Source organism: Perca fluviatilis, chromosome 1, assembly GCF_010015445.1.
Source record: "Perca fluviatilis chromosome 1, GENO_Pfluv_1.0, whole genome shotgun sequence".
Classification (NCBI taxonomy): domain Eukaryota; kingdom Metazoa; phylum Chordata; class Actinopteri; order Perciformes; family Percidae; genus Perca; species Perca fluviatilis.
The window spans coordinates 10,360,879-10,385,965 of NC_053112.1; the positions used below are offsets into that span (position 1 = coordinate 10,360,879).

A 25,087-nucleotide genomic window follows, 5' to 3' on the forward strand; every position below is an offset into this window, starting at 1 on the left:
CGCCCAGCTAAGCCTACAGCTGCATCAGACCGTCATGCATATACAAATTCCAACCAGCAGCAACGCAAATGCTTCAGATGTGGATCCAATAAGCACTTCACTAATGAGAAAAGCTGTCCAGCTGTTTCAGTTAAATGCAATAATTGTGGGAAAAAAAGGACACATTGCCAAGGTATGCAAATCAACTGTTAGTGAAGTGCGTGAAGTTGTTGTTGTTCCAGAACTAGTCGTGCTCTGTGTAGAGGATGCTAAATATGTGGCAGCAGCTTACAAGAAAATTACATGTACTGTGAACATTGAAGCACCAGAGGGAAATTCTCATGCCGTGGAGCTCATTGTAGATACGGGAGCTGCTGTTTCAATTCTGCCAGAGTCAATGTACAAACAATACTTTGGAAATTGCCCACTCAGTGAACCTAGAGTCAGGCTTGTCACTTATGCTAAAGGGGAGTTGACTGTGATTGGATGTCTGTCAGCAACTGCTGCAATAGCAGATACATGCAACAAAGCTTGTACAGGCTTTTACATTGTTAAAGCTGGATCGCCTTTGTTGGGCCTGGACTTGATTAATGCACTCAATGTCAACATTACTGGAGGCAAAGTCGCTGATGAAAATGAAAATGCCAAACCAAACTCTACCGTGTACAATGTTGATTCTGCCTTACCCCATCAACTCACATATGTGAAAGGTTTCATTCCCAAAGTTCAGACACACAGTGCTGTGCAGCCAGTACGTCAAAAGTTGAGACCTCTACCACTGAGCATCCGTGCGGAGGTGTCAGCGGAGCTCAACCGCTTACTCCAAGCAGGCATTGTGGAACAAGTGGATGCAGCTGAATGGGTGAGTCCCCTTGTAGTACGGAAGTGTTCAGGAAGGCTACGATTGTGTGTTGACCTTCGTGAACCAAATAAGAGTGTGATCATGGACTGCTACCCTCTTCCTCATATGGAGGACTTGTTCTCAGCGCTAGCAGGCACCACACATTACAGCCAGATTGACTTGAGTTCCGCTAACCATCAACTACCACTGCACGCGGAGAGCCGCAACTTGACCGCTTTCATAACGCACGAGGGCGTCTTCAGGTTCACACGAGTCCCATTTGGCCTTGCCTCCGCTCCCTCAGCATTTCAGAAAATGATGCAGACAGTCCTGAAAGACCTGCCAGGAGTGAAGAACTATTTGGATGATATCACTGTGTACGGAGACTCAAAAGAAAAGCATGACGTGAACCTGCGAGCAGTCCTTCAGTGTCTTACAGATGCGAACCTTCAGATCAACTTTGACAAAAGCTCGTTTGGTCAAACCAGCATTTGCTTTGTGGGGCATGCAATCTCCAAAGAAGAGCTACGCCCAAGCCCAGATCATCTTACTGCCATTGCTGAAGCCCCTGCACCGAATGACATGGCAGCACTACACTCCTTCCTAGGACTGACTTCCTGGTTCAGCAAATTCTTGCCAAACTATGCTACACTGGTGGAGCCACTGCGACAACTGCTCAGAACTAACACACAGGCCGAGCTACAGTGGAATAACGCAGCAGACCAGAGCTTCATGGAACTGAGAAGGATGCTTCTGAAAAGCCCTGCTCTGGCTGTCTATGACTCCAAGCTACCTACCTATGTTACTACAGATGCTTCAAATTATGGGTTAGGGGCTGTACTGACTCAGTTACACTCAGATAAACATGAACGCACTGTGGCCTTCGCTAGCCTCAGTCAGTCATGCGACAAAACAGCCAAAGTCTCTCTGGCCCCTTTACAGCCTGTGGAGCTCCCAGAGGGCCCCTTTCAGCATTTAGCTATGGACATTGTGGGTCCGTTTGAACGTGGGACCTATGACTGCAGATTTGCCATCACCCTCGTGGACTACTTTAGTAAATGGCCTGAAATAGCCTTCACTTCAACAGCAACTACGGCCACAGTTGTGACATTCCTGGCCGCTATTTTCGCACGTGAAGGAGACCCCTGTGCCATTGCAACAGATAATGGGCCGCAATTCACTTCATCTGCCTTTGCTGATTTCCTGAAAGAAAGGGGAATTAAACACATCAGGACGAGTGTCTACCACCCACAAGCGAATGGGTGTGTTGAACGCTTTAATAGGGTGTTGAAAGACTGTGTTCAAGCTGCAGTGGTAGCTCGTTGTCCATGGAAAACGGCAGTCACTGATATGCTGCAGAGCTACAGCGCCACAGCTCATGCAACCACTGGCGAAGCTCCGTTCCATCTCCTGAGAGGGAGACCAATGCGGACAAAGCTCAATGTCCTACCGCCAAAAGACGGGGAGAAATATGAGCACATCCGGTCCTGAGTCGTTCAACAGCAGGCCAAGAGCAAATGATACACGATTCCAAGAGAGGCGCGAAGCCTTCCAACATCGCCGTGGGTGTTAAAGTCCGCATACGCAAGCCTTTTCATGTGGGAAAGGGAGAGAGACAGTACACTGACCCTGTGACTGTAGAGAAACAGACTGGACTGAACTCCTTCATCCTAAGCGATGGAAAAAGGTGGAACGCAGCACGCCTTTCTCGTTGCAAGGAGAATCTGCAGGAGTCCCCACAACATGGGACAGCAGAAAACACCAGTCCCGAGACTTCATCAACATCTGCACGCTGTAGAGAGAGCCAACCACCAGCCTGGACAAAGGATTTTGTGATGACATAAGTCGGAGACAAGAAGTCATTTAAAGGCTGTAGGCGGATCACTGCCCTATTTAAAAAAATTAAAAAAAATAAAAAGTGAAGTGGGAAAGATGATATAATGTGAATTTGAGTCTAAGTGACAATGTGAATTTTTATTAGTAATTATATTCTTGAAAGTTTTTAGTTGAATGTTTTTCTGGTTGCACTTACCTGACAATGCTCACTTTAATACCATGTTGAACTTGAGTTATTACAGAAGCCTTATATTTCATGTATTACCACTGGTTGTTATAGCTTACACTGAACACTGTTGGTTGATCATCATATAGTTTAGGATGTTTAGCTGTACGTAATGTAAACACACCTGGAAAGTTTTGATTACAGAAGAACAGTGAAATGTTGAATAAGTTTAGTGAGTTCTGTTCATAATGAGCTAGCAGCATTCCTATGAGTAATGGGGGAGATGTTGTGTTTGCAGACACTGACATTGATGCATATGCTTCACCACCAGTAGGTGGAACTATGAGTGGTGTAATGGAGGGAATATACCGAGTGGTAAGGGTAGAAGAAGAGGAGAAGGTGTGTAGAAGTAGAGTGTACATGGGAGTGAAATAACCGTGCGTTCATGGACATCGGAAAAACGTTTTTCCGAGTGAAAACGTCACCATTCACGTAACTTCCTGTGGGAATCAGAGTTGGGAAACTCGGACTGGATTTTGATAACCGAGTTCCCCAGTTGGTGACGCGTTGTTGACAACTGACGTTTTGATGGAGGCGACTTTGGTTCACTGAACATAATTCAATGATAATAAACTGTTTATTGTGGACAAATGCCTCTGCCAAGAAACATACACAGACATAACATGTTTCAAATTATTCATAAATAGGCCTATGTATAAAAAAAAAACACATTATCCGTGTCTTTTCCTGTTGGTTGTCCTGCAGATAACACAAACAAACACCTGGCGATGTGCTGTTTGGATGCTCGCATAACAAAACAGCAGAGAATCTTCTGTTATTGTGGCCTCCATGTTTTCATACACCTGATGCTCTAGGCTACAGTCAACCGTTGGTGGCAGTCATGCAAAAAGCTGTTATGCCAAACGCCAATATAACAGAAGAAGAAGAACACGCATCCCGACCATGTGAACGCTGCCAGTCGGAAAAACAACGTAACCAGGGGGGCGGTGCCTGTTATTCCGAGGTGGCATGAAAGCAGCATAAGTGCTACGAGTGTAAAAGTAATGCTGAAATGAAGAAAAGTCTGAAAAGAATTATCGTCTCGGTTTTGTCCAAGAACATAACAGTTAGGATACACAAATTACTTCTCACTTTTATTAGCTCAACATATAGATAGTGCAATTGTGTTGCATGTATGTGGTGTCAGAATAATCAGACTGGGAAAAATCTCACTGCATTAGCATTGTGAAATAGGGCATGGCTTGGTGGAGGTCTGCACTCTCAGAGTTGGCCTTCTAGTTTCCTGTTTTATCCCATTTTAAATGTAGGACATCTCTGCACACAGTTTATCCAACTGATCCACCTAAACAAGCTAAAGTCATTAAAAATACTTTTCACTTCATACTTTTACCCCTTGTTTTGTTCCATGTCCATGTTTAGTTAACACTAACATGCATGTGAGTTTATCACACCTCAGTGTTCTGCATTTCTCTGCAAAGAGAAGCAACCTGACCGCAGAGAGAACAGAGAAGAGACAAACTAAGAAAAAACAATGATGTCATTTTCCATTCCCCTCTTATGATTAATACTCTGCTCTTCATTCTGTTCAATGTAACTGCCTCATGGTTCACAGGTCAAATACATTCCTGTTCCATCACTACACCTGCAGACTGTGTGACATCCTGAATCAGTGCACATAGAGATGAACTGTCTGTCTGTTTTTCTCTTCTCTTTATGAATGCTCTTTTCTGGTGTCGGTGGGATCTTGGTGGTGAAACAGGTTTTCTAACAACAGGTCAATATTAGTTTCTTACTCTCTTTTTTGAAGTTTATAGTTTGTAAAACAACATAACTTTATTGTGTTGTGGGTACTGTATGTACTGGCATTTGGCTCTTCATGCATATTAATAATCCAAAGAGGAAGGAAATGTAGTTTTTACCAGCCTGATATCTGTCTTCTGCTCACTGACAACAGAGGAGAGGCATCTTTAAAGACGACGTCCGTCTTCATTGTAAGTAGAAACAGTTTATTGCTTAGTTTATTGATACTGTATACCTCCTGTGTACATTATTTTATCTGCTGACATGTTTTATTGTCTCACACAGAGAGATGAGAGGAGCAGCTATGAGTTTAACTGCAGCAGCGAGTGGATTTGTTGTCTTCCTTCTCTCTGTGTCAGGTACTGTATATCTACAGTTACATTCATTCTTTAAAAGAGGGATTCTGGGAAAATGTGGGACTGATTGTCATTATGTGGAAATAAGTGGATCAGAGTTGTGTGAAAGGCAAACTTCCAGAAAGGCTATAAATAGTAGTTTGGTGTACAATTGTGGAAACTCACCAGATGTTATCAGTTTTGTTTGTTTTGGGTCAGTTGGATTTTAGGAGGATCTTCTCTTGTGTTGGCCAGCATCTTTGACTTTTGTCTTTTGCATGAAGTAACTGTGTGCTAACCACTTTTACATGCTGGAAACAGAGAATATTGTGGCTTTTATTCAGAACTGTTCCCTCCTCACTCTGTAAAAACATATTACTGTTTAATCTGATAGCTCGCTTTTATCACGTTGACGTTTTTGGAGGGATATTAGTCTCATAGTAAAGTCATCACATAACATCTCAACTTCTCTTTATAGATCACACATCTGAGCCCAACCCTGCTAGTTCCTTCTGTACGCTCTGACTTCAGTGTTCTGCGTTTCTTTTTAGTTTTCACACTCAGCATCAACCTGACCACAGAGTGAACAGAGAGGAAACTAACCAAGAAATGTACTCTAATAATTACTATTATCTGTAATACATTATTATTCATTCAAATGCATATGTAGCCGGTCTGCCCTGACACTCCGTTAATTTCAGTCTGCGTAGTAATGGACGACAGACATCTTCTGCTTTGCCAGTTGGAAAGGGGTTTTATTTTGCATACCTGTGTACAACACACAATTAAATCAGTACAGCAGCTCTGGGTTCCTACACGCACACCTCTCCTCACCATCGCGTACCGCTACTGAATAACGTGCAGTGTTCTTATTGAAATAATATAACAAAATACATTTCAATGTGATCGTATAGTCAAAATGTCATTATAAAATATAAAACATTTCCCCACATACCAACGGCAATTTTTATATTTCATTAATAAATGTAAAATTTAAACATGAACAAACAAAAAACTACATGTATAAAAATAACATTTTCATCACAAAAAACAAGGGGAGTACCCACATACCTGTGTACAACACACAATTAAATCAGTACAGCAGCTCTGGGTTCCCTACACGCACCTTTTTTAAAGAGAGGGAGAAAAGAACCAGGGCTTAAGAATCCACACGTGTGCTCTTCATTAAGCTAGCCTGAGAGAAGTGAGCTAGCATCTCACACAAAAAGTGCCGTACACAATAAAACTGTATGTACACATTCAAACAAATATCACCATGACAATGAACAAAGCTAGTGACAGTTAAAGTATAGTAAGAACTTCTACTTAGCGGTTTTAACATGTTTTAAGTCACTTTGAACCAGAGCGCTCAGATTGTCTTACCTCTCCTCACCATAGCGTACCGTTACTGAGGAGAATACAGGAAGTGACATCACTAACAGGCAACTGGTCACACCGCCAGAATAAAATTAACAAAATAAAAGCTCCCCAAAATAAATACACACAAAACCAGATTTATATGAAAAAAAAATAACAAAATATAAAAAAACATGGATTTTTTGAACACATCGGTTACATCCACCCCTCCTAGATTTCACCAAAATCCAGACCATACCTTCAGGATAAGCAAATGGCAACATTGGGAGATGAACACTGAGGGCCTGATTTACTAACACTAGCGCAGTTTGCGCTGCGTCTGTTTATGCGAGTTCGGTAATTGCGCACGCTATGCTTCCACATTTTGCGTAGTATTTATCAACCCTGACACCCATCAGGCAATCAGCGTCTTTCTCCGCCCACTATACCGTAAATTGCGCTGTAGCAAAGCGGTACTTGTGCTATGATATGGCTGAGTGCAGACTGCGATATTCCCACTGCTGATGCTATGACTGTTTGAAATGATCCTGATGCCAATATTTGTAATGTAGGGAGGAGTTTAACAACTGCTGGAATGGGATGTGAACGCTGAGTGGGAGATTCAATTTCATCTTTGATTTCTTCCAGTAACTCTAATATTGCATGGCTGCTTGATCTGTAACGCTAAATGATGTTGTGTTCACTGACAAAGTGTGATTCTTGTGTTTAAAAATATTTTCAGCCTCGCCTATGTCTTCGTCTTGCTCAAATTACTGTTGCCATTTCACCAGCGGCATAAAGGTCTACGAGGAAACTCGATTGCGGCTGGTTTAGACCTGCTTTTAAGAGGCGGAGAATTTCCCCCGCAGAATAGAGGCGCGCTCTTACTGTAAATACCACGGAATATATAATTAGGTGCACTTTGCGCTTATCCTCCCACCTTTTTGGGTGGAACTCCCACTTTCCCCACGACCCTCCCACGAACGTATATTGAAAGCGCAACTTGTCTCTTCTCGCTCATGTGGCAGACAATCTGCGATTCTACCCAAGTGCGCCCTGTTTGTAAATATGCCGCATCGGTTACGTCCGTCTTTGCGACCAATTAGCGCCTGGAAACAGGCGCAAACGGCTTGATAAATCTAGCCCTGAGTGTGAAAACCTGACCAGGGTTCACTGAAGAGTTCTAAACTCTGACATCAGCTGTATTAGCTGCCTAGTAACGGCTCAGAGGGAACCAAGGGTGATCAAGCCTCAGCCCCTTCCTAGATTAATATGATGCCTTTTACACCATACAAACATCTGGTCACTTCAATGTACATTACACACTTAATATACATTACATTAATCACAACATCCTTCAAATGCATATCGACAAGTACACATGTAAAGTAAACAAACATATCTGCCCCTCTAAAACAATGTTAGAAGTGACTGAGACTTTCTGCAAACAGAAACTGCTAAGTCCCTGATGCCAAGAGGCTTTTGAACCATAGACTCAATGAGTCGATTAACTCTTTTACTGACCCTGCCTGCTCGAGTCCTGACTACCTGCTCTGTGTGAGTGAGTGGAAAGTAAGTCTGAGGCAGGTTCTGCAAATAAACTGTCCAGATCAAAGTCTCTGCCTGCGTGGCTTTGGTCACATTGAGAGCCCTGGATGTGATCCACAGACTGCCCTTCATAGTCCAACTCTGAAGCTTCCTGACTTGACTGGTCCAACAGCCCTTCACTCAGTGACTCCTGACTCTGTGTGTCCTCTGATCCACTCATTATCCATGCACTGGTTGTGCTTGCTGAATCCTCCTCCACTAACGAGTCCAATGAGTCATTTGCACAAGGTCTTTCCTCTGACGCATCATCACACAATTCCTCTTCAGGTGTCCCCACAGGTAGGAACCTGATGTCCAAGAGGAGATTACGGTGCACTACTTTCGTGCGGCCTGTTCCATCCTCCAGCTTGTATGTATGTGTCTGCAAGTTTCGGTCTTTGACTGTGTACACTGTTGCATTCCATTTGTCAGCCAGCTTCTTCTTTCCTCTCTCTCCTTTGTTTGCCACAAGTACTCTGTCTCCTATGTTCAGATGTGTGCCTTTCACCTTCCTGTTGTAGCCCTTTGCTTGTTTATCCTGTTCTCTGACAGCATGTGTTTGAGCAATTCTGGCTGCTTCATGAAGATGGGACATTAGTGTTTTCACATAGCTTTTGTAATCAACAACCACTGGATCATGCAACACTTTTTTGAACATCACGTCCACAGGGAGTCTTGGAATGCGACCGAACATAAGCTGGAACGGTGCGTATCCTGTGGTTTCATGTACTGTCGCATTATAAGCAAATGTCAATGTCTGTATCTGTTGAGGCCACTTATGTTTCTCTTTAAGGGGAAGGGATCGCAGCATGCTTCCAAGCGTTCGATTGAACCTCTCAGTTCCTCCATTTCCCATGGGATGATATGCAGTAGTGTGTGATTTGGAGACCCTGGAAAGCCTGAGCAGTTCTGCTATGAGCTCACTTTCAAAATTGGCTCCCTGATCAGAGTGGACACGTTCAGGAAACCCATACACAGAAAACATAGTCCCACAACTTCTTGGCCAGCTGTTTTGCAGTTTGATTGGTGCATGGGAAAGCATGAGCCAACTTGGTAAAATGGTCTGTCACCACAAGAACATCCACTGAGTGCTGCTTACTGTCCTCTGCACTCCAGAAGTCCAGGCACACTAGCTCCATAGGAGCGGACGTTCTGATACTTTCAAGTGGGGCTCGAGCAGAGGGGTCTGGTGTTTTAGCCAGGATGAACCTTTGACAACACTTGACATACTCCTTCACGTCAAACTCCATCTTAGGCCAAAAGAACCGCTGCCGTGCTAAATGCAGGGTCCTTGCCTGCCCCTGATGTCCAGCAGCATCATGAATGCCTTGCAATGCTTTTTCTTTGAGGCTGTCAGGTAGAACATACTGGTGTCTCTTTTGTTTGCTGATGTGGTCCTTAGTAACGCGGTAGAGGACACCATTTTGAACTTTTAATCTCTCCCACTGTTTGATGAGCACCATCACTTTTGCGTCACATTTAGCTCTTTCACGCCTGGAGGGACGCCTTCCGCGTATGACAAATGGCATGATAGCCGAGATGGAGGAGTTTCCCTAATGTGAACATAGTGAGGGAGTCTTGCCCTGGCGGCGGCAGATCCTGGACAGACTGAATTAACTCCACAGCCCTTGTCTCAGCAGCAACTTCCCAATGGCCGTGAACACCCATGAGAGCCTTAACAGCCTCAACATCACAGTGACACTTGAAGGAGTCAGACTGCAGCTTCATTCCCTTATAGGTTGGTTTCTTCACCTGTTGACACTGAACCTTTAATCTGAAGGTGTCTTGAATGCCATCATGACTCACACCCTCAGCCTCAGCAAGAAGGTTAGTGTACTGCTCTGTGATCACCCTGTGACTGATCGTTTTCGCAAAGGGGTCGCGGCTGAGTGCGTCTGCGACCACATTCTTGGTGCCAGGTATGTGTCTCAGGTCGAATGTGTAAGGGGCGAGTTTGGACACCCTGCGCTGCTCATAAGCATCGAGCTTAGGTTTCGTCATGATGTAGGTAAGAGGGTTATTATCAGTCCATACTGTGAAAGAGTGACCTCTTAGCCAATGGCTGAATTTCTCACACACACTCCATTTCAGGGCCAGAAATTCTAGCCTATGAGCTGGATATTTCCTTTGAGAACTGCTCAGGGTTTTACTGGCAAAAGCGATAGGGCGTGCTTTGGTTTCACCAGCTGGTATTTGTGATAACACAGCTCCTAACCCATCTAGAGATGCATCGATGGACAGAAGGAGAGGCTGAGAAAAATCTGGGTGTGAGAGAACAACACAGTTCAAAAGACTATCCTTCAGGTTACTGAGAGCCACGTCACATTCATTTGTCCAATCAGAGGGTCTGAGCTTCCTACATGAGCCAGTGTTGGAACTTGTTCTGAGTTTTCCACGTTTCTTTTGTCCAGCAGTGAGAGCAAACAATGACTTGGCTATCGAAGAACAGTTAGGAATGAAATGTTGGTAATGGAACACCATTCCCAGAAAGGATTTTATCCTCTTTACTGATGGTGTACAGCCATCATCCTCCATCAGGTCCTCTTTCGACATTTTAGATATGACCTCAATTTTTGCTGGGTCCACAGCCACTCCATTGCCATCTATAATGTGACCAAGAAACTTGACTGAAGATCTCAACAAGTGGCATTTTTTAGGGCTCAGTTTAAGGTTGTGAAGCCTGAGCCGCTGGAAAACAACCTCAAGTCTCTCCAAAGCCTCTTCTTCAGTTGCAGCAAAGACTAGCAAATCATCAAGGTAACACAATAGACTGCTGAAGTTCAGATCACCAAATATGCTGAGCATCATTCTCATGAATGAAGCAGGACTGTTGCACAGACCGCGTGGCATCCTGTTGTACCCATACAGTCCAACTGGGGTCGTGAACGCCGTGTACATCTTGTCATCCTCTGCCATCGGTATGTTGTAGAAGCCAGAGGTCAAGTCCATGATGCTGAAGTAGGTGTTTCCACCCAGGTCTGCTAGACAGTCTGACTGGTGTGGTAATGGGTGCGCATCCTTGAAAGTCCTTGCATTCAGCCACCTGAAGTTGGTACAGAGCCTCAAACTGCCATCCTTTTTCCACACCAAAACCAGGGGAGAAGCATATTCACTCACTGATTTCCTTATTATCTCCTGTTCTTCCATTTCAGACAGAACCTGTCGCAATTTCTGATAATGGGCTGGTGGTACCCGCCGATAGGGAAGACGGAAAGGTCTTTCATCAGTGAGTCGAATACGATGTACAAAGCCTTTCGCCTCACCACAGTCCAGTGAATGTTTGGAGAAAATGTCATTGTACCTTTCAAGCAGATCAACCAGCTTCTCTCTGCCCACTTGACCAGCATGGCACTGACCAACATCAATATCATTGAGCCCGACCTGTTGCAGTCGGTGTTTTAAGTCTGTGGGTCTGGCAGTGTCAGGCTTTGTCTTTGGTTTGTCTCTTTCAGGTTGGCTGGTGCCCTGGAAAACCTCAAAATCTTCCACAGCTACACAAGGAGACACATCTGCCAGTTTACTCTTTCTTTTCAATGTGATGGGTTTGTTTGACATGTTGGTGACTTTCATAGGAACCCATCTATCGCCCCATAAAGGTGTGATAACGCGCCCCACCATGATATTATGAGGCATGGATCTGGACGTGGTGGGCTCAACGTGCTGCCTTGTGACATGGGAACATTACTCGGCAATTTTCCCCAGACTAGATGTTCTTGTCTCGCCAGCAGGGTGACAGACTGCTGGAGCTTAACAGTGCCGATTCTGTCTTGAAGCTCCTTGCCTCTCCACCTGGATGAATTTGCCACGAGGTCGAGAAACTGTTCACACTCAGGAAGAAGATTGCCACTGGACACAAGGCGCCAATAGTCACTGGCTATTTTGAGCTGGTGCATCAGAAATCTGATGACATTTGTGCCGATGATCAGGTCATCGCGTTGACCAGGCACCACAAGGACAGGCACGATGCAACGCTCTCCGTACAGTTCCATCTCCACTTCATACATGCACTTGGGTCGGCTCAGTGACCCACCACAGCCTACCAACACCACCTCCTGAGTCAATGGAATGGGTTCTGGGAGGTCTTTCAACATATTTTGCTCTGCTTGCTCACTTAGCGTGCAGGCCATGGAACCAGAGTCAAGCATCCCCTGGGCCTGGAAAACATTGTTTATGGTGACAGAGGTGTAAAAGAGTTCATCATAGGATCCCACTCTCTGCGTGTTTTGCACTATTACTTTAGCACCAGTGGGAGCGGCTGCACATGCTCTTATGTAATGCTGCTCAATATCGCTGTTGAGGGTCTCTTCCTTTGTGCCCACACATTCCCTCTCTAAATGCGGGCCAACTAGTTTAAGGTCTGGGGGCTTTGGGGAGGGGAGGTACTGATCTGACCTTGGCCAGGCTGCCGCCTAGGACAGTTTCTCTTTATGTGATTTGGCTCAAAACATGCCAGACATAGACGTTTCTGCCTGCAGTGTGCGAGAGTGGAGTGCTCCGATGACTGGCAGACCCTGCAAGACTTATGCTGTCTCTGATCTGAGAAGGCAGGTTTTTGTGCAGAATGGTTGTTCTGTGATAGTGCACGATCAAAAAGGCTTACTAACCCTTTCAGACAATCATCATTGCACGTAGGTCTGGTCACAGTGATGTCCTTCTGCACAGGTGACTCGTCAAGTGTAGGAGCCTGAGTGTGTACTGCTATTGGTCTGAGGCGCTTTGATTTGGAGAGCACTTCTTTCATTTCAATTTGGTAGCGATCAATATGCTCTTGAACCTCAATGGCTGCCCATTTATCTGGTGCTTTAAACTTGAAAACAGCGGCAAGTGTGGGATCTGGGCAGTGTTTAACAAACATCATAGCTACTTCCTGACAAGGATCTTCCATGCGCCGTCCCAACGTTTTCAAGCCCTCTTCTGCCGCATCAACCGCCTTGTTCAGCCTAACCCAGTACTCTACAGGGGACTCTCTTGTCACTGGGACTGTGCTGTAAAAGTCAGCCATAGGCATACAAGAATATGTCACTTCACTGAAATGTTGTCGGAGGATGTCATAGATGACTTTTGGTTTTTCTTGAGGCTTCATGGATGGGCTGCTTCTCAAAGTTATCCTCACAATGTCTTTAGCCTTGCCCATTCATTTAGACTCAGAATGCTGTTCTTTCAGAGGTATGCCACGTTTCCGGACATACACTTACATTAAATCTTCCCACTCACAGACCGTGTTCTTGTCAGACCCATCTCCCCTGAAGGCGGGAGGCTCTTTCACATCTGACTGTAGGACGTGCTTTGCACCGGTCAAGTTGAGGTAAGTGGAGTCACTGAATGGCTGGTCTGCACTGCTCTGAGCTTGTGTAACACTAACATTGTTTCCTTCACATTCACCTTTTAACTGATCTCTTATAGTCTGTCCTACCTGCTGAGCGATATGTGTTATCAAACTATTTAAATCTGGATCATTAGTGGCTGGGAAATATGAAAGAGTATCACCCTGACTTTGGCTAGCTGCATGATCAAGTATGCGGGTGGAACTAAAAGCTGGTGAGTCTACATTACTTGCACCTCGCAACGGAGTACAGGGCAACCCACTGATCGCTCTCCCCCTCCCAAGAGCAAAACTAAAACGGTCACCTGTTACATTGTCCTCAGCCATTTCCCCAGTAGCATTTGTCATTTTATCTGTACACTTAGATACACAATACAATATGTTGAAACTTTTACTCTTTCAAAACCCCTTTTTCCTCTTTTTTTTCTCTTCCAATGCTATAAATAACTTTTAACATGAATGAGTGTCAAGTAGCAACCTCTGGTGACCAAACTGGTGTTGATCCACGACTCCAGACGCAGCGGCAAAACAGCCTGAAGCAGTGTGGATCGGGGTCACGGCACCACTGTAGCCGGTCTGCCCTGACACTCCCTTAATTTCAGTCTGCGTAGTAATGGACGACAGACATCTTCTGCTTTGCCAGTTGGAAAGGGGTTTTATTTTGCATACCTGTGTACAACACACAAATCAGTACAGCAGCTCTGGGTTCCCTACCACGCCGCATCCTTCACCAGTGATTACGAATAACGTGCAGTGTTCTTATTGAAATAATATAACAAAATACATTTCAATGTGATCGTATAGTCAAAATGTCATTATAAAATATAAAACATTTCCCCACATACCAACGGCAATTTTTATATTTCATTAATAAATGTAAAATTTAAACATGAACAAACAAAAAACTACATGTATAAAAATAACATTTTCATCACAAAAAACAAGGGGAGTACCCACATACCTGTGTACAACACACAATTAAATCAGTACAGCAGCTCTGGGTTCCTACACGCACACCTTTAAATGAGAGGGAGAAAAGAACCAGGGCTTAAGAATCCACACGTGTGCTCTTCATTAAGCTAGCCTGAGAGAAGTGAGCTAGCATCTCACACAAAAAGTGTCATCCACAATAAAACTGTATGTAAACATTCAAACAAATATCACCATGACAATGAACAAAGCTAGTGACATTTAAAGTATAGTAAGAACTTCTACTTAGCGGTTTTAACATGTTTTAAGTCACTTTTAACCAGAGCGCTCAGATTGTCTTACTTTTTTTTTTTTTCAAAGAGCTTTATTCAAGGTTTTACAAATTACAAATTATAGGTTACATTTAAACATACAATGGGCCACGTTAAAACAATCAATATAAACAATACAACAATTACCAACATTTAACAAAATGTGCAGATTGAGCTTAAAGTGCATCCAGAGCATGGAGATTCTGATAAAGTGCAAATAGTCTTTTGTAAAGTGCGTAGAGTCTTTTATAAAGTGCATGGAGTATTTCATAAAGTGCATTTAGAGTCTTTCAAAAAAGTGCTGAGGTTCACAAGTTCAAGGTGTCCCAAGGAAGGAACTGTTTTCTATCAAGGGTTCTTCTTCTCTTGAGCTCAGTGAGCACATGTTTGCACACTTCATCGCTACTTATGAAAGTCTGTTGTATAGTCATACAACATCTAGATTTCCACAGCTTCAAACAAACAATACATATGATTACTTGTAGTAGTTCCTTTTGTTTCTCTGATAGAGATTCATCAACCATACAGAACATCACAGATTTATATGAAAGTTCAAAATTTACAACATACACTACTAATTTGTCCCGGACCTCTTTTGATCTATAGCAGTCCATTAATAGATGCTGCTGTGTCTCATCTTCGTTACAATTAGTCATGGGACATTTTTTTGTTTTTACATAACAACTCTAGGAAACAGTAGCTCTAACAGCTAATCTATTTATAGACATCAGCCATCTCATATCGCGGATGCTCTCTGAAAGGTTTTTATTATTTAAAAATTTCAGGAACTGGGTTCCTTCGTTATATGTTAAATTTTTATAGTTTATACATCCACCATATTTATAATCATTAATAAAAAAAAAATCATTTTACTTGGGAGGCCATTCCAGTCAATTTTAAGATTTTCATATTCATATATAAAATCACCGTAAATAAGATTGTATTCTGGACCTTGTCTGGCTCTCCCTCTTCTTTTCCTCCACTTGGAGCGATCACCGGTCCAGAGAGCATTCCTGGAGATGGCTGCTGACACGTTTTTAACAATTTAATTCGCATTGCCCCTAACCCCCCATATTCTTTACTTTTATACATGAATTCTCTTTTTGTTACTTCCCTGGTTGTACCCCAAATCAAGTTTACACACTGTTTATTTAATTTCATTATTCATTTCTGAGATGGAGGAAAGATATTGGCTAAAAACAGTAGTTTGGATAGGATGAAAGTTTTAACAATATTGACTCTTGATTTATAATTGGTGTTTTTATTTTCCCATTTTTTAACTTCTTCTTTAACTTCACACAGTTTATTTTCCCAGTTTTTTTCACTACAGTCTTGATTACAAATAATCAAGCCCAAGATTTTAATTTCATCCTTTACTTTAATGTTGATATCACATTTGTTACTTTCCGCTCCAATCCAAACTCCCTCTGTTTTATCATGGTTTAATTTAGCCCCTGAAGCCAGTTCGTATAGGTTCAGGTGATTAATTAACACATCCATCTACATCTGGTTCTTAATGACAACAGTGACATCATCTGCATAGGCCATGGCAGTGATTTTGGGAGCGAGCCCAACATGTGTACCAGATAAGAGCCTCTCAGAGTTTATGGTTTTAATAAGGGGGCTGATGGCCAGGACGTATAAAGCAGCGCTAAGAGGACAGCCCTGTTTCACCCCTCTCTCTATATTAAAAGGTTCTGTTAAAATACCATTTACATTAATACACACACTAAACTTAATATACAGACATCTGACCAAATGAATAAAACTTTCTGGGAAGCCATAAGACTTCATTACAGCCCGTAAATAGTCTCTAGATATATAATCAAAGGCTTTTTTTGGTCCAGCCCAATTATATAGAAGTCCTTTTTATCAGGTTTATTTATCATTTCTCTCAGTGTGCAGAGATTGTCCCACATTAGACGGCCTTTAATGGCACATGTCTGTTCTTTTTCTATAATTTCATCTAATATATTATTTAATCTATTCATAATTACTTTGGCTAATATTTTATAATCAGTATTCATTATGGTGAGATGTCTGTAGTTATCGATGTCGTTTTCATCACCTTTCTTATAAAGCAAACACATTACACCCTGATAAAAGGATTCCCCCATACAGCCACTGTTCACACCTTCATTATACATCTCTGTGAGGACGTTTGTAACATCATCAATATTTAACTGATAAAACTCTGTAGACAGACCATCAGGGCCGGGGCTTTTACCAACATTTAGTTGTTTGATGGCTTGTGTCACTTCATCCTTTCTTACGTTTCCGAAGAGTTCCATAAAGCTCAGTGAGCTGTATGAAGGAAGCTTATCTAATAAAATATTTACACAGCCACTATCTATTTCTATATGTTTATATGCATTCGCACATAAATCTCTGATTACTTGTCTTTTCTGTATTTCATCAAACTCTACATCATCATCCTGTTTCTTTATGGATTTAATAAATTTACTTTGAGTTTGCTGTTGTCCAGCTTTAAGGGTATGTATTAAATTTCCTCTATTATCTGTATTTGTTTGCTTATAAATGTTATACAATATTTCATTATTAAAATTATCTATTTGTGTTTTTAATTCCGACATGATTTCATCATCTGAATTTGATCTTTTATTCATCTGTTTTAAGTTAACGTATTGTTCCATCAACATTTTATACTTTACATTTTTAATCTTATTTATTTCTCTACATTTATATCTGAAGAAATCTTGTAATCTTCGTTTTAATAATTCCCACAATTCAACATTGGATTTAGTTGAGCATTTTAATTGTAAGATTTTATGAATTTCATGTTTTAATTCTATTAATAAATCTGAATCCTTAAGGCACTGAGAATTTAACTTCCAGAAACCTCTTTTTTCTGAGGATTCAGATGACAAGACGGTTGTAACGATTAAATGATCAGAGAAGTCATTTATTACTGTACCATAATGCTTAGTTTTAAAATGATTAGAAACATAAATTCGGTCAATTCGAGTCTTTGTCTTGTGGTCAAAGCGTGTGAATTGGACCCCGACAGGATAAATTTCGCGACACACGTCTATTAATTTAGCTTCATCACATATTTCTTTTAAAAGCTTACCTTCCCTTAGTAGTTTAAAAACATTGGGACTAACTATATCATTTTTATCCGTGACTGTATTAAAATCACCACACAGAATAAGTTTATAGCCTACTGTTAAAAGCTCTCTAAGTCTTTTAAATAATTGAATTTTTCTAACTCTATCAGGAGCAGTGTACACATTAATGACACAATATTTTTCACGCCTATAATAACAGTCAATCATAAGAAGTCTACCTGGGATTAAATCTCTTTTTCGTATTACAACAACATCATTCGTGTTAAAGAATATACCGACACCATCAGCTTTACTTTCCCCAATAGATATTACACTCTGTCCTTTGTTCCACATCTTACACACATCAGCGACGTCGTTATACGTGCTCAGTCTGAGCTCCTGAGTACACAGGATATCAAAGTCTGTGTCTAACAGATATTTAAATTTCTTAGATCTAAAAGATTTAGACTGGATGCCACGAGTGTTCCAGGTGGATATTTTTAAACAGGACATGATGTTTTTGGGGAAAGACGTAGCCTATGGCGTCGGTTTATCGTCCAGACGTTTATTATCTTTTTTATAAGTTGTAGTACGACCTCTTTTCTTTTTAACCTCCTCAAAGGGAAGTTCATTTTGTAACTGTGGAGCGGGGAATTCTGGTGTGGGGGAGAACGAGCCAGAGTTGCTATCACTAGATACACAGCCATCGTTTTCATGGGAGAGCCGCGGGGTGCTGCTGGCTCGCTGACCATCTGTCAGCCCAGTCGAGCTGATGTCGGAACTGGGACTCTCGCTGGCACTTTCATAGCTCTGCTCTTTGCCTTCATCATCATCATCATCATCATCATCATCATCATCATCATCATCATCACTATCACTATCACCACTCAAGCTTACAATGCCGCTAATCTTCATCTCCTCACCTGATTGTCGGGAGACCTCAGAAGGGGCGTTCCCGGTCTTCAGGGTGGAGGGTTGGATGAGATGCTGCTGCTGCTGGGCCGCTGGTTGTTGTGACGGTCCTCCAGGCTGCTGGGTAGCTGTCTCTCGCTGCTTTCCTCCAGGCTGCTGGGTAGTTGTCTCTCGCTGCTTTCCTCCAGGCTGCTGGGTAGCTGTCTCTCGCTGCTTTCCTCCAGGCTGCTGGGTAGCTGTCTCTCGCTGCTTTCCTCCAGGCTGCTGGGTAGCTGTCTCTCGCTGCTTTCCTCCAGGCTGCTGGGTCGCTGTCTCTCGCTGCTTTCCTCCAGGCTGCTGGGTAGTTGTCTCTCGCTGCTTTCCTCCAGGCTGCTGGGTAGCTGTGCCTAGCTGCTTTCCTCCAGGCTGCTGGGTAGCTGTCTCTCGCTGCTTTCCTCCAGGCTGCTGGGTAGTTGTCTCTCGCTGCTTTCCTCCAGGCTGCTGGGTAGCTGTCTCTCGCTGCTTTCCTCCAGGCTGCTGGGTAGTTGTCTCTTGCTGCTTTCCTCCAGGCTGCTGGGTAGCTGTCTCTCGCTGCTTTCCTCCAGGCTGCTGGGCCGCTGGGGGGGGAGGAGGAGCAGCGGTGTCTCCCCGCTGAGCGAAGCCTTTAGTTTCGATGGCGAAAGACCTCGGGCAGCTGAAGAAGGTGTGGCCTTTTCCGCCACACAGGGAGCATTCGCTCTCACTTTCACAGCTGTTGGCTTTGTGGCCTAAGTTACCACATCGCCAGCACTTCACCGTCGGACAGTCCTTCACTTGGTGGTCGGTAGCTTCGCAAATGAAGCATTTGGTTAATTGTCCAGTGTATATGATGCGGCCGTTATATGGACCCAGGGATATGGAGTTGGGTAACTGAACTAAATGACCGGAGGTATCAGTATGTATTCGGACTTTATACTTTCGGACACCGTACCAGATGCCAAACTTGTCTACTGGTCTATATACAGGTTGTATGATGTCACAGTAACGTTTTAGGTAGAGTTCAATATCATGGTCAGCAACTCTACCTGTCCAGAATTTCACCACTATTGCTATGACGTCTATAGCCACAGACGACTCCACGCTCCACTCATTCCATTTTGGATCATTAGACTTGACAACCTCCAAAAATCGTCGGAGTTGTGCTTCCTGGTAAAACACCAGTTCAAAATCTCTCCGATTAGGCAGGGCAATAAAGTAGTAAATGTCCGTAGGACTCACCCATGACGAATGAAACAATAACTGTTCAGCCACATAATCTCTGTTGGGCGCAGGGCCTTCTCCTCCAAACTTTAATCTTGCCCAGTGTGAGCCGAACTTTTCGGAGTAAGCTGCCATTTTCAGGCGCGCTCAATCAAAGGTGGACAGAGGAAGGAGGCTTGGCGGATAAACTCAGCCGAGATTACCCTGATTTCCCCCCTTGCCTCTTCCACTCATCCTGAGATCAGTCGATGTTGGATCGTTAGAAACGAAATCGAAACCATTTCCCCACATACCAACGGCAATTTTTATATTTCATTAATAAATGTAAAATTTAAACATGAACAAACAAAAAACTACATGTATAAAAATAAAATTTTCATCACAAAAAACAAGGGGAGTACCCACATACCTGTGTACAACACACAATTAAATCAGTACAGCAGCTCTGGGTTCCTACACGCACACCTTTAAATGAGAGGGAGAAAAGAACCAGCGCATAAGAATCCACACGTGTGCTCTTCATTAAGCTAGCCTGAGAGAAGTGAGCTAGCATCTCACACAAAAAGTGCCATACACAATAAAACTGTATGTAAACATTCAAATAAATATCACCATGACAATGAACAAAGCTAGTGACAGTTAAAGTATAGTAAGAACTTCTACTTAGCGGTTTTAACATGTTTTAAGTCACTTTGAACCAGAGCGCTCAGATTGTCTTACCTCTCCTCACCATAGCGTACCGTTACTGAGGAGAATACAGGAAGTGACATCACTAACAGGCAACTGGTCACACCACCAGAATAAAATTAACAAAATAAAAGCTCTCCAAAATAAATACACACAAAACCAGATTTATATGAAATTTTTTTTTGGTGAAATATAACAAACAGTTAGAACACATCGGTTACACATAGTAACCATGGTTTAAGTCAGAAATATCTTTAAAAACCTATTAGTGTTTAATCTGTTCTAAAGATGACCCTGGTTGTAGAAACGACAGCTCACTTTTATCACAGTGACGTTTTTGTTGGAGGCATTTTAGTCTCAGAGTGAAGTTGCCACATACCGGCTTAACTTCTCTTTATTGATCACACATCTGAGCCCAACCCTGCTAGTTCCTTCTCTACTCTCTGACCTCAGTGTTCTGCTTTTCATTTTACTTGACACACCTAACGCAACATCAACCTGACCTCAGAGTGAACAGAGCAGAAACCTACCAAGAAAAACAAAGACTGTAATCATTATCCCAAAGTATGTAAAGTATGGTATAATCATTATGGCAACGGCTGTTGTATGCATGTATGTCTGTCGGGACTATTGTAATGTCCCAGGAACCCGTTCATGTCAGTTTATCGCAAAACACCAATGAATTGGTGAGTGGGAGACAACGCGATGATTTCCTGGTTAGTCGGCAATGGGTCCTCATTGGCCACGCCTCCAACACATCTGTCTCTGATACCACTTCATTCAAACACCAGTTAATCCGGAACACCGGAACCCACCTGGACTACTTAACCTGTCACCTCGGTACTGCATTCACTGTCGTTTGGACTTTTCAGTTTGATCCGAATCAAAATTACAGGTGTGAAACCTCCCCCGGACCACGGTCCAGATCAAAAGACCAAACTTTGGTCCGATAAAAAATGGTGGTCTCGGTCCGGACCAAACTGAACCATGGTCCGGTTCGTTTATAGTGTGAAAGCATTTTTGGGATGGGTCGGACTTTCGGAACAAATACAAAAAGCTCTGGCAGGCTCTCCTTGTGTTAGAAGCCCCGGGAAGCTCCTTAAAGAAATAGCTCAGTGCTTAGTGTGTAAGCTACATGAGAGAGTGTGTGACGGTGCATGTGATCAGAGCAGACAGCTGTTGGCTATCAGAGGAGAGAATAAATGAATAAATGCTCCAGAAAGAAAGTTCCAGTGTCTTGCTTCTCAACATCACAACAAAACAAAAAGAGCCGTGGCAGTAGGGAGAGCAGCAGTCAGTTGGAAAAACTCTGACCCAGAGAGAGGATACGAGAGGACTGGGAAGCCCGTCTACAAACCAATCAGTTATAAGTATCTGGAGACGCAGCTCACGTATGTGATGACGGCAGGACCTAGTTTTGTCACGTATAGATCTTTAGTGCGCTTCCATAACTGCAGTGTGAAACCAAAACTTACCCAATCAAATGTAAACAATGTTACAAAAACATGAACCTTTGTCCGGACCTTGGTTCAGACTTTCAGGCATGAAAAAGCCCTTAATGACAAGTCCAAATGGTTCCACTTTACTTGAGGTTATAGATATTATTCATGACACCGTCATATAAGCATTCAATGATGAAATCAAACTTCATGACCGGTTCAAATAGTTTCACTTTACTTGAGGTCAAGGAAAAATATTCATGACACAATTATAATGCTCTCATGACAGCCAATGTAAAAACCACCTCTTAATGACATTTTAATGTAATGTTAACACATGAAGCTAAATAGTTTATTAAAGTTTGATAATTGGGCCTGTCATGACATATTTATGACAGGTCATGTTGTCTAGGTTAATGTCAAGTTTACACAGAGATTGTTGTCTTCGCTAAAGTCAAGTTGTCATGACAAAGACATCTCAGACAATGCTAACTTTGCATTAAACATGTCATAGTTTACCAAATGACACTTAATAACAGTCATTAATACTCAAAATTAATCCTTCATGTTCATGACAGGTGTCATGTCATAATAATGACAGTGTCATGTCAGTCTTATGAACACTCCTTCAAATAAAGTGTTACCTACACGAGAGCAGCCTTCCTGGAAGCCGTGCAGTTGAAGGAGTTTCTAACTCCGCCCAAACAGCTGACCAAGTCATGTGACGCTTCAGAGGAAAGGACGTCTCATCTCTCTAAAACACATTTGCTCCTTTCCTCTCTCCTCCGATGATTTCCACGCGTCTTAGTTCCTCCCACCGAGGAGGCCCGGGAGAGATGCGAGGAAATCGAGGAAGGGAGGCAAGTGGAGGCTTCGAGGAGACAATTTAAGTGCTATGGGACGTACCCCTGGTCTGATCTGCTTTTGGGTTTTACTACAGCAAACCTGACACTACTGACACTACCTGATCTTAATCTGAACCTCTAATGCTTAATAAATTACATGTCCAGGGTAAAAGACTTTTATGCAAATAGTTTCACTCATAAAATGTGAAAATAAAGAACCAAAAGTGAATTTAAATGTGAGTGAACAATCAGGGATGGATGGTAAAATGTCTCAGGGTCCTGATTCAGTATCTGTGTGTGGCCCATTCAGGCTCCATCACTCTGAGCGCTCCCTCCACTGTCTGCTTTGAAGGCTGACTCCACCCAAACTACAAAGAGACACATTTTCTCCTTTACCTCCTGTGGTATCTAGACATGCAGGTATTCTTTTATTTGGCTGCATGCTGGGAGGTCTGAATGTTTTTTCAAATGTTAGGCCAAGGAGGTTATGTTTTAGACTCAGTTTGTCTGTACGTTTGTTTGTTCCTTCCTTTTTTTGTCTGTCAAAAGAATTACAGAAAATGTACTGGCCTCATTTTCATGAAACCTGGTGAAAGGGTGGAGATCAGTCCTAGGAAGAAACCATTACATTTTGGAGTGGATCCAAACTACGGTTAGGATACACAAATTATTTCTCACTTTTATTAACATTGTGATATAGGGCATTTGTGTTGCATGTATGTGGTGTCGGAAGAATCAGAAAAAATTGTTTCTCACTACATTAGCATTGTGAAATAGGACATGGCTTGGTGGAGGTCTGCACTCTCAGAGTTGCTCTTCTCGTTTCCTGTTTTATCCCATTTTAAATGTAGGACATCTCTGCACACAGTTTATCCAACAGATCCACCTAAACAAGCCAAAGTCATTAAAAATACTTTTTAAGAATTACAAGAAATATACTGGCCCCATTTTCATGAAACCTGGTGAAAGGGTGTAGATTGGCCCAAAGAAGAATGAAACTGCCTCGTGGCTCACAGGTCAAATACATTCCTGTTCCATCACTACACCTGCAGACTGTGTGACATCCTGTCTCAGTGCACATAGAGATGAACTGTCTGTCTGTGTTTCTCTTCTCTTTATGAATGCTCTTTTCTGGTGTCGGTGGGATGTTGGTGGTGAAACAGGTTTTCTAACAACAGGTCAATATTAGTTTCTTACTCTCTTTTTTGAAGTTTAAAGTTTGTAAAACAACATAACTTTATTGTGTTGTGGGTACTGTATGTACTGGCATTTGGCTCTTCATGCATATTAATCTAATCTTTATCAGCCTGATATCTGTCTTCTGCTTACTGACAACAGAGGAGAGGCATCTTTAAAGACGACGTCCGTCTTCATTGTAAGTAGAAACAGTTTATTGATTAGTTTATTGATACTGTATAACTCCTGTGTACATTATTTTATCTGCTGACATGTTTTATTGTCTCACACAGAGAGATGAGAGGAGCAGCTATGAGTTTAACTGCAGCAGCGAGTGGATTTGTTGTCTTCCTTCTCTCTGTGTCAGGTACTGTATATCTACAGTTACATTCATTCTTTATAAGAGGGATTCTGGGAAAATGTGGGACTGAAGGTCATTATGTGGAAATAAGTGGATCAGAGTTGTGTGAGAAGCAAACTTCCAGAAACGCTACAAATATTAGTTTTGTTTACAATTTTGATTGTTTTTGTGTGAATTGGATATCAGCAGGATCTTCTCTTGTGTTGGCCAGCATCTTTGACTTTTCTCCTTTTCATGTAGTAACTGTGTGCTAAGCACTTTTACATGCTGTAAACAGAGAATATTGTGGCTTTTATTCAGAACTGTTCCCTCCTCACTCTGTGAAAACATGTTACTGTTTAATCTGTTCTAAAGACGACCCTGGTTGTAGAAACAACAGCTCACTTTCATCGTGAGGAACTTTTTATGACTTTTTTAATAGCTGCAGATAATTGGTCTGATAATTGAGGATTTTGAAGCTTGTATTCCACAGGTTACCTTTCTCTAGATCATCTTGGTAATACTGATTGTTAACTGAAGTTATTAATTCATGCTGCTTCCTGATGTTCTCTGTGTTACAGTGATACAGGGACAGGATGACTGGAGAGTGACTTACACCTCTACTCAGATCTGTGCTGTTAAAGGATCAACAGTGAACATACGCTGCAGCTACACATACCCATCCACAATAAATGGCCTTGTTACCAAAGTTGAGAAAAGATTCTGGTTTACTGAATTAGGTCATGGTGAATCTGTGGATCTGACAACAATCTCAGAGTACAAACAGCATGTGCAGTCTCACAGTAAAAACAACGACTGCACTCTGACAATCTCAGACCTGAGAGAGAGAGACTCAGCTGAGTACAAGATCATGTTCATAACAAACCATGGTGGGAAATATACTGGTTCACCTGGAG

The 25,087-nt window shown here is 42.5% G+C and overlaps 1 protein-coding gene and 1 long non-coding RNA gene across 2 annotated transcripts in view; both read left to right on the forward strand.

Moving 5' to 3' along the window:
* Positions 1–25,087, forward strand: part of LOC120559244 — a 138,716-nt gene that overhangs the window by 40,306 nt on the left and 73,323 nt on the right. The gene's annotated exons all lie outside the window — the stretch shown is intronic.
* LOC120559559 lies at positions 4,584–24,901 on the forward strand. The gene is made up of 7 exons (XR_005639317.1): positions 4,584–4,617; positions 4,798–4,834; positions 4,929–5,002; positions 23,818–23,832; positions 23,993–24,029; positions 24,124–24,197; positions 24,752–24,901. It is a non-coding gene; the product is annotated as an uncharacterized LOC120559559 (long non-coding RNA).